Genomic DNA, 13191 nt, shown 5'->3' on the forward strand with positions numbered 1-13191 from the left:
GGATAAAGCCAAAAAAAACAGTGAGTGAGGTAGTAGTTCTCTTTCGAATAATTGCAGGAAGCTTTGTGTTTTATATATATAAAACTCATATTAGTTTATTAAAAAAATTGGTTTGGAAGTTTTATATATTATAAAAAAGTCACCATAGTTTTTTTTTTTTTTTTTTTTCAATTTAATTTTTGAAGGTAAAATTTGTATCATATATCAATTTTCATATACTTCTGGGTTTATTTTGATGAAACAATTTGGTATAAATATATATAGATAAAAATAAGAATTTTAGTAAGGTTGGGTTCATTGTCGCATAATATTGTTCATCCCTATTTGAATATTTTGTAAGGTCTATAATTTTTGTCTTTTGTTTTATCTTAAGACGTAGTGATGTTCATGTTGTAATATGTTTGTAAGACCCTTTTGACAAATAATTTATGTGTAAGACTTACTAGTGAAGGATGTTTATGATCATGTCCATCTTGAACATACCATATATTGATCATATGATTATTAGTATATCCATACATTAATGCTTGTGATTGAGGGTCATGCTCGGCTATTGTCATGTCTTCTTAAATGTTTTGAATCAATTTATGAATTATTTATATGAAGTGCTTCAAAGGCCAAATGTATAAAGTGTTTTGGGTTGTGTTGGAATCATGATTACAAAGATTATAGGACATGTTTATATTATGTTTTGTGATTTTAGTAATCTATTGTTTCCACAATTTATGACGACATGACTAAATGATACATATGATATTATTATGTGATTAAGCTATACTAATATTTTCAACTTCACTATTTCTATTATGATTATAAGATGTTACTTTTATTGTAATGATTTAATTCTACTAATTGATAATAATTATATGCAATTTAATCATGCTACATGTGTCATTTTGATCATGCATGAGTGAAAAATCAGTAGTACACTTTACTAATTATGTGATGAGATTCCACAAGATATATATCCCATGTTATTCTATTTAGGCTCAATGGCTTTACACCATGCTTCAACCATCTATGCTAGATAGGCTTGATGTGTGCTTGATTGTGAAAGATAACAAATAAAAACCAATGATGGACAATAATGGAAAGGTAACATGTGTATCCATCTTAATCCATGATGAAGTGATGAGATGTGAGATGCGATATAGTTGTGAAACCCATTTATTTGAATCTTGTACTAATTTAAGAACCTCCAATAATGAAATTGTTATTGCTCACATGACGTGCCCTATTTTCTCTACAAATATATAAGGCGTGTCATTTTTGAACATCTTGATGTTGGTCTTGAAATAGGTTATTAGATGATCTTTCCTTCTCGATAGGTGCAATTTTCTCTATGAGTTGTAAATTCACCTTGTGCCTTGTTTGGTCATTTGGTCTACCCATTGTGCAAACTTCTTGGTACAAGATTTTTAGTTTTAAGTCTTAGTCAAATTTGAATAATTACTGCATTTGAGTTATGAAAATTCCCATCTTTGTCACTCATAGATGGTCTCTACTAGCTCGATCAAATGATTGTTATACTTTAAACACTTCAGTGTGATGAAATTAGCTTGATGGTTTATATATTTATTCATATAATCATATTGATTATTTTGGTTATTTAGGGCTTGCCACATTAAAACTTCATAGAAGTTTCTATTTCATTCTAGAGACATAGAAATAAGTACCCTTATATTGAACCCATGTTGGTTAAACAAGTTATATCTATTTGGTCTCTATATTGCCTAGCCTTTTGTTAATGGTTTTGTTCTTTAAACCTTTGTCTAACTTAGGTAATGTGATCTTAATTCTAACCAATCCCATAAAATTTTTCTAAGTTAGGAAATGTGATCTTAATTCCAACCAAGCCCATCATTAAAGCTCTACATGGCTCCATTGAACCTAAACGTTTAAAGGGAGATACCAAAATTGTATGTTGGTTATGAACTAAAATATTAACTATATTTGATTAGACTCCAAAATATTTGTCATAGAGAGTCATGTCTCATGGAAGAGACACATCTATCCACACATGTTATTGTAGTGTCGTAAATTGTATGCTTATACAATTTCATACTCACTTGGGCCTCACTCTGGCGTTTCTACCTTATATGCCTTGATTACATTGCCTAATTCTACTCATACCTATGCCAAATTTGTGATCTTCATTCTTTGCTTTGACTCTTGGACCTTGATTCAACCCAAATGGATTGGACTAGGGCATTAGGCATCATATTCTAGACCAAAAGGGCCCAAATTTAAACCCTCTAATGATAAAAAAAAGAAGTTAAGCATGAAATGATTTCTAATGTTAGTTATGTTCATGATTTCCAATACGTTTAATGAGAATAGGTATAAAAGCAAGTCTTATCCCCTTATTTGAAACATCTATCGATTACAATTCATCAAGGGAAATTCAAATTCGAGTGAGCAAACAATCAAACATTATTACAATAGTGAAGGAGAGGTCAAGTATTCATATTTCAAGCATTTAAGATGACATCCATGATCAAGTTCTTATGAAGACATCCATGAATTCCTAAATGACAACATCAACCTTTTTATGAAGACTTAAAGTCAAAGGACATTCATAAACAAGGTATAACATTTCAATTCAGTTTTTATTTCCAGATCTAGCCTCTGTCGTACAAGGGTAAACTCTCCTTTCCATTTTCTTCATCGTAGGGTTAATTCCAAACCAAGGGTTTGACCTAGGCAATCCCCTATCAACCCAACAACATTTTCCCTCTCTTGTGTGTGCAGGTGGCATGTTTTGAAGAGAAGGAATACAAATCCAAAAAGTACATACTGAGACAAATTGAACCAGATTTTGAAGAATAAAAAAACCCTATATAGTGGTAATTGACAAACAACACGTCTGACACTTTTTTGACCAAATTTCAAGGGGATATTCTGAGTGACATTTTGATCCTGAAATTGTTTTCAATATCCGCATATGATACCTTCAAGACTAGGTCACCTAGCCACATAGTCCAATATTTTTTAGCTCAAATTTTAGACGCATGTTCTTCTCTGGCTCCCATTTCCAGACCTGTACTCAGAGTCTACATATATGTTCTAAAACTCTATGTTTATGTTGATTGCCTCGATTTTGCATCATTAGCCTAGTTATTGAATTTAATCATTCTATCTTATCCAATTACAAAAATTTAATAGACAAGAAATAATTAATCATTGTCCCCAACTCTACCATAGGTTTGTAGTTGGGCCTATTGGTTATTTCCCTAATGTGATGTTGTGAATGAGTTTGATTCCTATTTTGCATGTTTAGACTTGTCAATCCCATTTTCACCACTTAACATTTTGGTGAACCCAACAAGTTCATTGCATGATTTCTAATTTATATGCTTAGACCTTTTGTTTCTTTTTTTGTATATCATTTTTTTTATATTTAGAGGCATTAATTGTTCAGATCTATCATTTATATGGCGCATTTTTCTTAGTTAAGTGTTTAAGTGATCATTCTATTAGGAAATTGTATTGCTTAATCACTTATTTTATTTGCATAACCAATTGTATAAAGCAACGTGAATACAAATATATTTCATTAGCTTTTCCCTCTTTGTTTATGAGTTTCATAAGTGCTTAGATGTTACCTTTGTCATTATCCATACCCCAGACCAATTTCGTGTGAAGTTGGGACACCCTTGACTCGATTCCATGAATGATATTCCTTCTTCCATTAATAAGTCTTTGAAGTCCCCTCACAATGAGTGTTATAATGATCAATCATAGTCTATATCAACCCTTAACAAGATGTAGAAACTTCACCCTTGATTGCTTTTGGCCTCAAAAACCTGAACCTTTGCATGTTAGAAATCATTTTAGAGTTCACATTACTAAGTCTAATAATGTGTTTGAAGTGAAAATAAAAGTGAATTGTAGTAACAACTTACCAAAAGTATTCTAGATGATAAAACATTTATTTAAGAAATACTTGTTTGTACATTTATTGAATTGTTGAACCAACTCAATATATTAAGAAGTTGTTTCCTACAAAATAGGATATTACAATCCTATAGATATATAATAGTTTATTGAACAAAGGGTGTGAAATATAGAAACAATATTATTGTATAGAAAATTTTCATGAAATAATGGCATGAAATTCTGCTATTCTTAAGGTTGCACCTGATCCCAATGATCTCATAATCTTCACCGATTATTGACGATCTGAAGGAAATTCAAAGATATTAATAGATCAATATTAGCGAGAAATTTGAGATATCGATTGGATTTTGCATTGCATTATTGTATGCACTACTAGAAGTGCCAAATATGGCAGCCCCAACAACATCACTTTATACCACATTCTTCACAGAGTTATGCCGATTCAACACTTTTCTAAGCTCCAAGTTTGTATTGCAAGCCTGTGACCCAGGCTTAAGAATTGGAGACCCGTTGTACCACTTACATTTTAACACAATCAAACAAAATGAAACATTATTAAAGTGTAAAAAGTAAATTAAAATTTCATTTTAACTTTCTCTCATTCTCATTCTAATATAATAATAACTTTTATCATAATAATGAACTAATTTAAACAATATTTTATAAATTCATTAATTAAGTAAAAATATTAATTCGTCTAATTCAATTAAACAATAAGTTTGATGCACTTCAAGTACCAAGACCAAATTCTCCTTCCTTAGTGCACATTCTTATTATCACATCTCAATGCAAAAAAAACATTTGTACCACTCTAGCTAATCACATTAATATATTAAATAAAAATGTATAACAAATAATTTATTTAGCCAACAATCACATAAATAAATATCACTTCTCAACTACCCACCAAAAAAAGAAATCACTTCTCAACCTCATATAAAATAATAATATATCAATAATCACAACTTAGGTTTAATTACAATGTATGCATATTTATATTAGAGTTTAATTAGCATTAAGTTTAATGTTTAATTAGGGTTAGTGTTCACTTAATGTTACACTTCAATTAAGGTTACTATTCACTTATGATCTGGGTTAGAGTTAAATTATTATTCATTTAGGGTTAAGATTGTAGTTAGGCATCATTAGGGATACAAATTAATTGGAGTTATAGTTAACTTCAGGTTCTTGTTAAGATTAGGGTTAGGGTTTAATGAAGATTATTGGTAGAATTAGGGTTGTCATTTGGATTAGGTTATTGTTACATTTAGGATTACAAAGAGGATTAAAATTATGGGTAGGATTAGAACTAGGGTTAGGGTTAAGGTTTAATTAGGATTTTGTCTCAAATAGGGTTAGGGTTCAATTACACTTACGGTTAGGGTTATGGTTAGGGTTGGTGTTAAGTATTAATTAGGATTAGTGTTTAATGAGGCTAGGACTCAATTATGGCTCACTTAGGGTTAGGATTAGGGTTGGTCTTAGTATTCAACTAGGATTAGGGTTTAATTGGGGTTGGAGTTAGGAGTCAATTATGATTAAGGATAAATTAGGGCTATAATGTAGTTATTACTTAATTAAGGTTATGGTTTAATTAGGTTAGTTTATCATATTAAAGTGCAATAGGCACCTCAAGAAGGATATCTCTCGACTTATTCTAATATATAAGCTACTAGTAGTTTATAATTAAAACATTATTAGTATTTCATTTTTATTTATTAGGAATAAATTACATGTATAGTGTTTTATTTTCAAATTGAGATAGTTTTCAAAATAATCATACTATTTAAAGTGATATATATATATATATGCTAGCATACTTATATTTTAAAAATTATATATAAAAGACATGAAGAAATATCATGTATTACGATTTACAGATCATAAAATAAGAACATGACTGAAATTTATCTTTTAAGTGATCAGGTTTACCTTTTAGTACACAATCTCTTAATTGTTTTGGATGTCCTCCACACTTTCCTTACTATTATCATTTTTTCTAGTAAGTTCTATAGTCCTATTCTTTCATCACATTAAATCCCTAATGCTTATGATTAAACCTACAATATGTGTCACATTTTTCATTGGAGTACATATGGTTTTTGGAGAGGCAATCCTTTTTAATTAGATCTAATTAACTAAAATGTGTTTAGATGATTCAAATTACTATGGTTTGTATGCATACAATAAATAGAGTAAAACAATAAAAAAAAATGCATGAACAAATATTCCTATTTTATACCTAGGCACACCTACAATTGAGAAAATGTATGTAATGCAATAAGGGTTACACGTGACCGAAGTATGTAGTAACTTCATCCACTAAACATGCATAGTTGCACATGCATTGAAACAAGAAAAACTTATAATGCCAAAATATGTCAAAAGTGCTTCATTAAATTAAAAATTTTAAAGGCATTCTTAAAAAAATATTTTGTGCGTATATTACAATTACTGTACATTCTATCACATTTCTTTGAGGCATTCTCAAACAATTCATGTGCCTTGTCTATGCCCACATGGGTGAATGGGTTTTCCTAAGTCAAATCCCTTTGGTAAGTGGGATTAATAACAAGGAGAGATATTTAAGACAACATTCAACAACATGTAGTTGGCCTTTACGGAGATGTGAATTTGTCCCTTTAAAATTTGAAGTGTATTATGATGAAATTCCTTTTAATTCCATAAATGAAATTAAGTGTACATTGAATGTTTTTTAAAACCATGACATAGCAACATGTCACACAAAAATGTGTTAAGTTCGTTAACAACAACTAATAGAAATGGGTATAAAGCTTAAAATTTAAATTTAAAAATGTGAATTTCAATTTGATTGTCACACATCACAAGACTGAGCTAGGTCATTCTTGGGCCACTCAAACTTGCATCTTGGGGTAAAATGATACTTGTGAGGTAGGGATAAATGTATGGAAGTGTGGTTGAGGTTGGAATAATATTGAGTAAATTACAAAACATATCAAGTGTGAATGGTGGTAACTAAAGGTTGACAAAGAATTAAGGCACAATCTAAACCAAGCACAAAATTATACCACTTATGTATATGTTATTACTTTAATTTTAATGTTTCAATCTTTTTCTTTGTGGCTATAAGGCCGCGATTCCTTATACTAGTTTTCATTTCTATACCTAGAAGTGTACTTTATGTGTATCATTAAAACGTGTTTGTTATTCAATTCTTGAGAGAAACTATTTTGAGTTAATAGTGGAACAAATTTTATAAGGTGTATCTAAATTTGGTCCCAGATTATTTGATGGTCCATGTACACTCTACATAAGCATAACATTCTTCAATAGTTAAATGATTAAAAACAATCTTACTCCTCATTCCTATTAATAATTGATAAATAATTATCCCGCTTCTATAAATTTAAGAATAAATTTGTATATAAGAACTGATGAAACTTAAATTTATGCTCATACAAATATTTGAGGCCTTTTAAGGAGATTGGTTGTAAGAAACAATAATAAATATGTTGTAGAGAAAAAGTGTTCTAGTCTGAACAAGTTAATCAAAATGCCTTTGAACAATTATTATTGACCATCAAATTTTGAATGAATGACAACCAAACAATTAGCTTTTTTACTCAAACTCACAGATACAAACTTTTAGTAATATTTACTATAAGACCGATCTTATTCTTAAGCTAAATCACACAAATAATCTTGTGCATCAATTTCAAGTAATATCTCTTTGAAGGATTGTGTCAAACAGTTGAGTGCCTTGTCCATACTTGTAGATTTTGCATACATGTCAACTACAAACAAATATCCCCCATCCGTTATCATCTTATGTTTGTCCATACCATGTTCGAAATCTCCCATTTTAGCCTAGGTAAGGATGCTGGCAAAGGTTGCAGAGTCAAAAAAGAATTCCTATCTTTAATGCTTTTATAGGTAAGTAGGTGACTGAGCCAAAGAAAGTATAGCAGACACTCAAGGAGCTTCAACAGATGATGGTTCTTCTCAATAAGAAAGTTAATAGCCAAATAGATTTACAGGTTATTTCACTTGCATATAAAACTCAAAGCAAAAACTGGCAATGCATTTCCTTCGCACTAACTAGAAAATAATGAGAAAATTACAACACACAAAATGTAAGCACAGGGAAAATGAATATACACACCTCTATCAGCAAATGGTGTTCATCCAACTACACCAAATGAAACAACTTTCAATGTGCGAACATGGTTTTCAAAAGTGCGCGAGATTTTGAATTGGGAAACGGGAGCATTTTAAACCTTAACACGGCTACAAGAATGTTAACGACAAATGTGAAAATAGATAGTGCAGGACGGGAAAGGCCTGGATTAAAGGGACTGTGGGAGTAGTCAAAGCTTAACGTGTGTCATTTAAGCCACCCCAAAACTTTGTGGAAGTTGTAAATAGATGATGGCACTTTATTATACCTACTTTTGACTCTCACTCTTCACTTTGGGAGAAGTGAGGAGATGTTATAGTCACCTACACAATCTTGAGTTAAAAAATAGTAATTTCATATTTTTTTTAAGTATGGTTTCTAGTCTATGACTATAGATTGATTGTTTAATGATAGTTTTAAGATTGAAGTTAATTTGTTATCTATTTAGTGTCCAAAATTATAGTTGAGTCAAGTTGTATTATTGTTGTCATGTCATTGTAAATATGTCTATGAAAATTCAAAAGTGTCATGTTTTCAATAGGCCACTAAATATGTAATAAGTTCTTAGAGTTCATACCAAAATGGGATACGTATTATTTTCTATGTATTAAATATAATAGTATTTTCAATAAAGATGATGTTTACTATCGGTGGAACCTGACACCTTCAATTTATTAAGGGGGGCTTTCAAAAATCGACCCTCAAAAGTCAAATCTATCAAGTACAAAAATAATTTGAGGTAGGAGGCAATAGAGGAAGGAGGATATTTAATGTTCCCTTGTTAGTCACCAACAACAGGGCCACTCATCAACTTTGATGGCATTTTATTTTCTAGTGTGTGGCAGTGATAAGTTTTCTATGTTGTTGGAGATCCAAAGGTACGATCAACAACAATGGGTATTTATATTCTTGTGTGTGATTTTCTGATGTAATCTCCTAGTGTAAAACATTGTAGTGAACAAAAGCACTAGAGTAATGCAATTCATGGATCTTGAAAAGGTTAGTGGTGATCTAGAAAACCATATGAGGTGAACAAATGAGTGTGTTTCTGTTTGTGTACAAGTTTGTGGTAAACTTGTGTAAAAACCATGAAAGGTTAATGAGAGGTACCTTTCCTTTGAATCAAGATCATGAGCTAGAAGAATTGGTTTATTGCAATTGGATGTGCTAAGGGGTAAAAGTACAGATCCGTGTCGAACCTAGAGCTAATCTGTGCAATCCGGTCGGAAGGGTTCCGACCGGACCAATGTGGCAATCACGTGGCGCCGACATGGCAAAGGGGTTTCGATTGGAACCCCTTTGCTATATAAGTTGCAAAAAAGGCTTTTCGCCTCATTTTGCACTAACCGGCTTAGAGTTTAGCGGTTGAGGAGAATAAGGGGGCAAAGAAATTAGTGTTAATATATTAATGTTTTAGTTTTTTTTCATAATTTTGTATAATTTTTTAGTTTTTTAAATGCTTAATAATATATTAATTTTAAATTTTTTTAATGCTTAATAATATATTAGTTTTAAAATTATTTAATGGTTAAAATATTTTAATACTTAATTATTTATAAATGTTGTACACATATACAATTAGATGTTAAAATGTTATCCTACAACCCCTTAGCACATACTAGGACCTCTTAAGATACTTAGGAGAACTTAGTACATCCTAGGACCTTTACAAACATCATACAACCCCTTAGTACATCCTAGGAGCTATTAAGACATGAAAAACCCCTTAATACATCCTAAAACATCTTTTAACCCATTTCAACATCCTAGCATGTACAACATAAGACCCCATATGACACCATAAGAACCCTTAAGACCCCTTATGTCTGTAGCAACCCCTTATGACCATTAATGACTCCTTATGACCCCTAATGACCCCTACTGACCCCATATGACCCCATAGGATCATCTAGTGTCCTAAGGGGTCATATGGTGTCGTTAGGGGTCATATGGGGTCCTAAGGGTTAGGACCCCATATGACCCCTAACGACACCATATGGCCCCTTAGGACACTATATGACCCCATAGAATCATATAGTGTCCTAAGGGATCCTAAGGGGCCACACATGTGTTTTAACACGTGTGACCCCTTAGGACCCCATATGACCCCTTTTAACGTCCTAGTAGTTGCAACATAACTTTTAGGACACCATATGACCCCATAGGGTCATATAATGTCCTAAGGAGTCTTATGGGGTACTAAGGGGTCACACATGTGTGACCCCTTAGGAAAGACCTCTTTTAAAGTCCTAGTAGGTACACCATACCTCTTAGCTAGTAGGTACAACATACCTCTTACGACACCATATGACCCCATAGGTTCATATAGTGTTGTATGGGGTCATATGGGGTCCTAAGGGGTCACACATGTGTGACCCCTTAAGACCCTTTATGACACCTTTTAAACTCCTAGTAGGTACAATAGACCCCATAGGACACCATATGACCCTATAGGGTCATATAGTGTCCTAAGGGGTCATATGGGGTCCTAAGGGGCCACACACATGTGTGGCCCCTTAGGACCCCATATGACCCCTTGTAAAGTCCTAGTAAGTACAACATACCTCTTAGGACACCATATGACCCCATAGGGTCATATAGTGTCGTAAGGGGTCATATGGTGTCATTAGGGGTCATATGGGGTCATAAGGGGCCACACATGTGTTAGTAAAACATACCTCTTAGGACACCATATGACCCCATAGGGTCATATAGTGTCGTAAGGGGTCATATGGTATTGTTGGGGTCATATGGGGTCATATGGTATCCTAAGAGGTATGTTGTGACCCCTCTTAAAGTCCTAGTAAGTACAACATACATCTTAGGACACCATATGACCCCATATGACCCTATAGGGTCATATGGTGTCGTTAGGGGTCATATGGGGTCCTAAGGGGCCACACATGTAACCCCTTAAGACCCCATATGACCACTAACGACACCATATAACCCCTTAGGAGTTTAAAAGGGGTCATATAGGGTCCTAACACATGTGTGGCCCCTTAGGACCCCATATGACCCTTAAGGACACCATATGACCCCTTAGGACACTATATGACCCTATGGGGTCATATTCTAGCACATGTGTGGCCCCTTAGGATCCCATATGACCTCTAATGACACCATATGACCCTTTAGGACACTATGGGATCATATGGTGTACTAAGAAGTATGTTGTACTTACTAGGACTTTAAAAGGGGTCATATGGGGTCCTAAGGAGTCACACATGTGTTATAACACATGTGTGGCCCCTTAGGACCCCATATGACCCCTTAGGACACTATATGACCTACTAGGAGATTAAAAGGGGTCATATAGGATCCTAAGGGGTCACACATGTGTTAGGACCCTATATGACCCCTTTTAAACTCCTAGTAGGTACAACATACCCCATAGGACACCATATGACCCCATAGGGTCATATAATGTCCTAAGTGGTCATATGGGGTCCTAAGGGGCCACACATGTGTGACCCCTTAGGACCCCATATGACCCCTTTTAAAGTCCTAGTAAGTACAACATACCTCTTAGGACACCATATGACCCCATAGGGTCATATAGTGTCCTAAGGGGTCATATGGTGTCATTAGGGGTCATATGGGGTCCTAAGGGACCACACATGTGTTCCTGTGGCCCCTTAGGACCCCATATGACCCCTAACGACACCATATGACCCCTTAGGACACCATATGACCCCATAGGATCATATAGTGTCCCAAGGGATCATACGGGGTCCAAAGGGGCCATGGATGTGTTATAACATGTGTGAGCCCTTAGGACCCCCATATGACCCCTTTTAAAGTCTCGGTTAGTAAAAAATACCTCTTAGGACATCATATGACTCCATAGGGTCATATAGTGTCCTAAGGGGTCATATGGTGTTGTTAGGGGTCATATGGGAACCTAAGGAAAACACATGTGTGGCCCCTTAAGACCCCATATGACCCCTAAGGACACCATATGACCCCTTAGGACACCATATGACCTTAAAGGATCATATAGTGTCCCGAGGGGTCACATGGGGTCCAAAGTGCCATGGATGTGTTATAACACGTGTGAGCCCTTATGACCCCATATGACCCCTTTTAAAGTCCCAGTAAGTAAAACATACCTCTTAGGACACCATATGACCCCATGGGTGATACGGTGTCCTAAGGGGTCATGTGGTGTCCTTAGGGGTCATATGGGGTCCTAAGGGGCCACACATGTGTTCTAACATATGTGTGGCCCCTTAGGAACCCATATGACCCCTAAGGACACCATATGACCCCTTAGGACACCATATGATCCCTTATGATCATATAGTGTCCTAAGGGGTCATATGGGGTCCAAAGGGGCCATGGATGTGTTTTAACATGTGTGACCCCTTAGGATCCCATATGACCCCTTTTAACATCCTAGTAGGTGCAACATACCTCTTAGGACACCATATGACCCCATTGTTAGCAACATCCAAGAAGGAAGATTGAGAGGGGGGGTGAATCGATCTTCACCAGAATACCAAACTTGATCACAAAACATAGATTTGATAAACTATAGTAATAAGACATAAGAAAATTGAAAGCACAACACACAACACCAGGATTTTGACGTGGAAAACCTGGTTAAGGGAAAAACCATGGCAGGAACCTACCCACAGTAAGATGATACTCTACAGTAGTATGTGAAAATATTACAATGGGGAATGCACATGCATTCAAGCACACTGCCTAGAGCTCTCTGCTCAAATATAATGTCCTGGAAGGATACAACCCTCAGGGAAATATCATTGACTTACAACAAGATTCAAACCACAATCTGGAAGAAATGAACTGAAAGAATAACATCTCCAAATGCCTGATTACAGTTCAGGTTAAGCACAAATGTCTGCTCTGCAACACCAATCTCTCCTCAATCACAACACCAAAGGATGAATCACTTATTCACACATAAACATCTCTCTAATAATGCAGACATAACCATGACACCTAAATTACATGAATATATCACCTATATATACAAATCATCAACCTTGATAACAAGGTCGGCTAAACCCTCAACACTCAATTACAAAATTACAACACATGATACAAAGATCAACTACTAGACCAATATAATGATTTACATAGCATAACATGGACCTAAATAAAAT

Source organism: Cryptomeria japonica, chromosome 10, assembly GCF_030272615.1.
Source record: "Cryptomeria japonica chromosome 10, Sugi_1.0, whole genome shotgun sequence".
NCBI classification, from domain to species: Eukaryota; Viridiplantae; Streptophyta; class Pinopsida; order Cupressales; family Cupressaceae; genus Cryptomeria; species Cryptomeria japonica.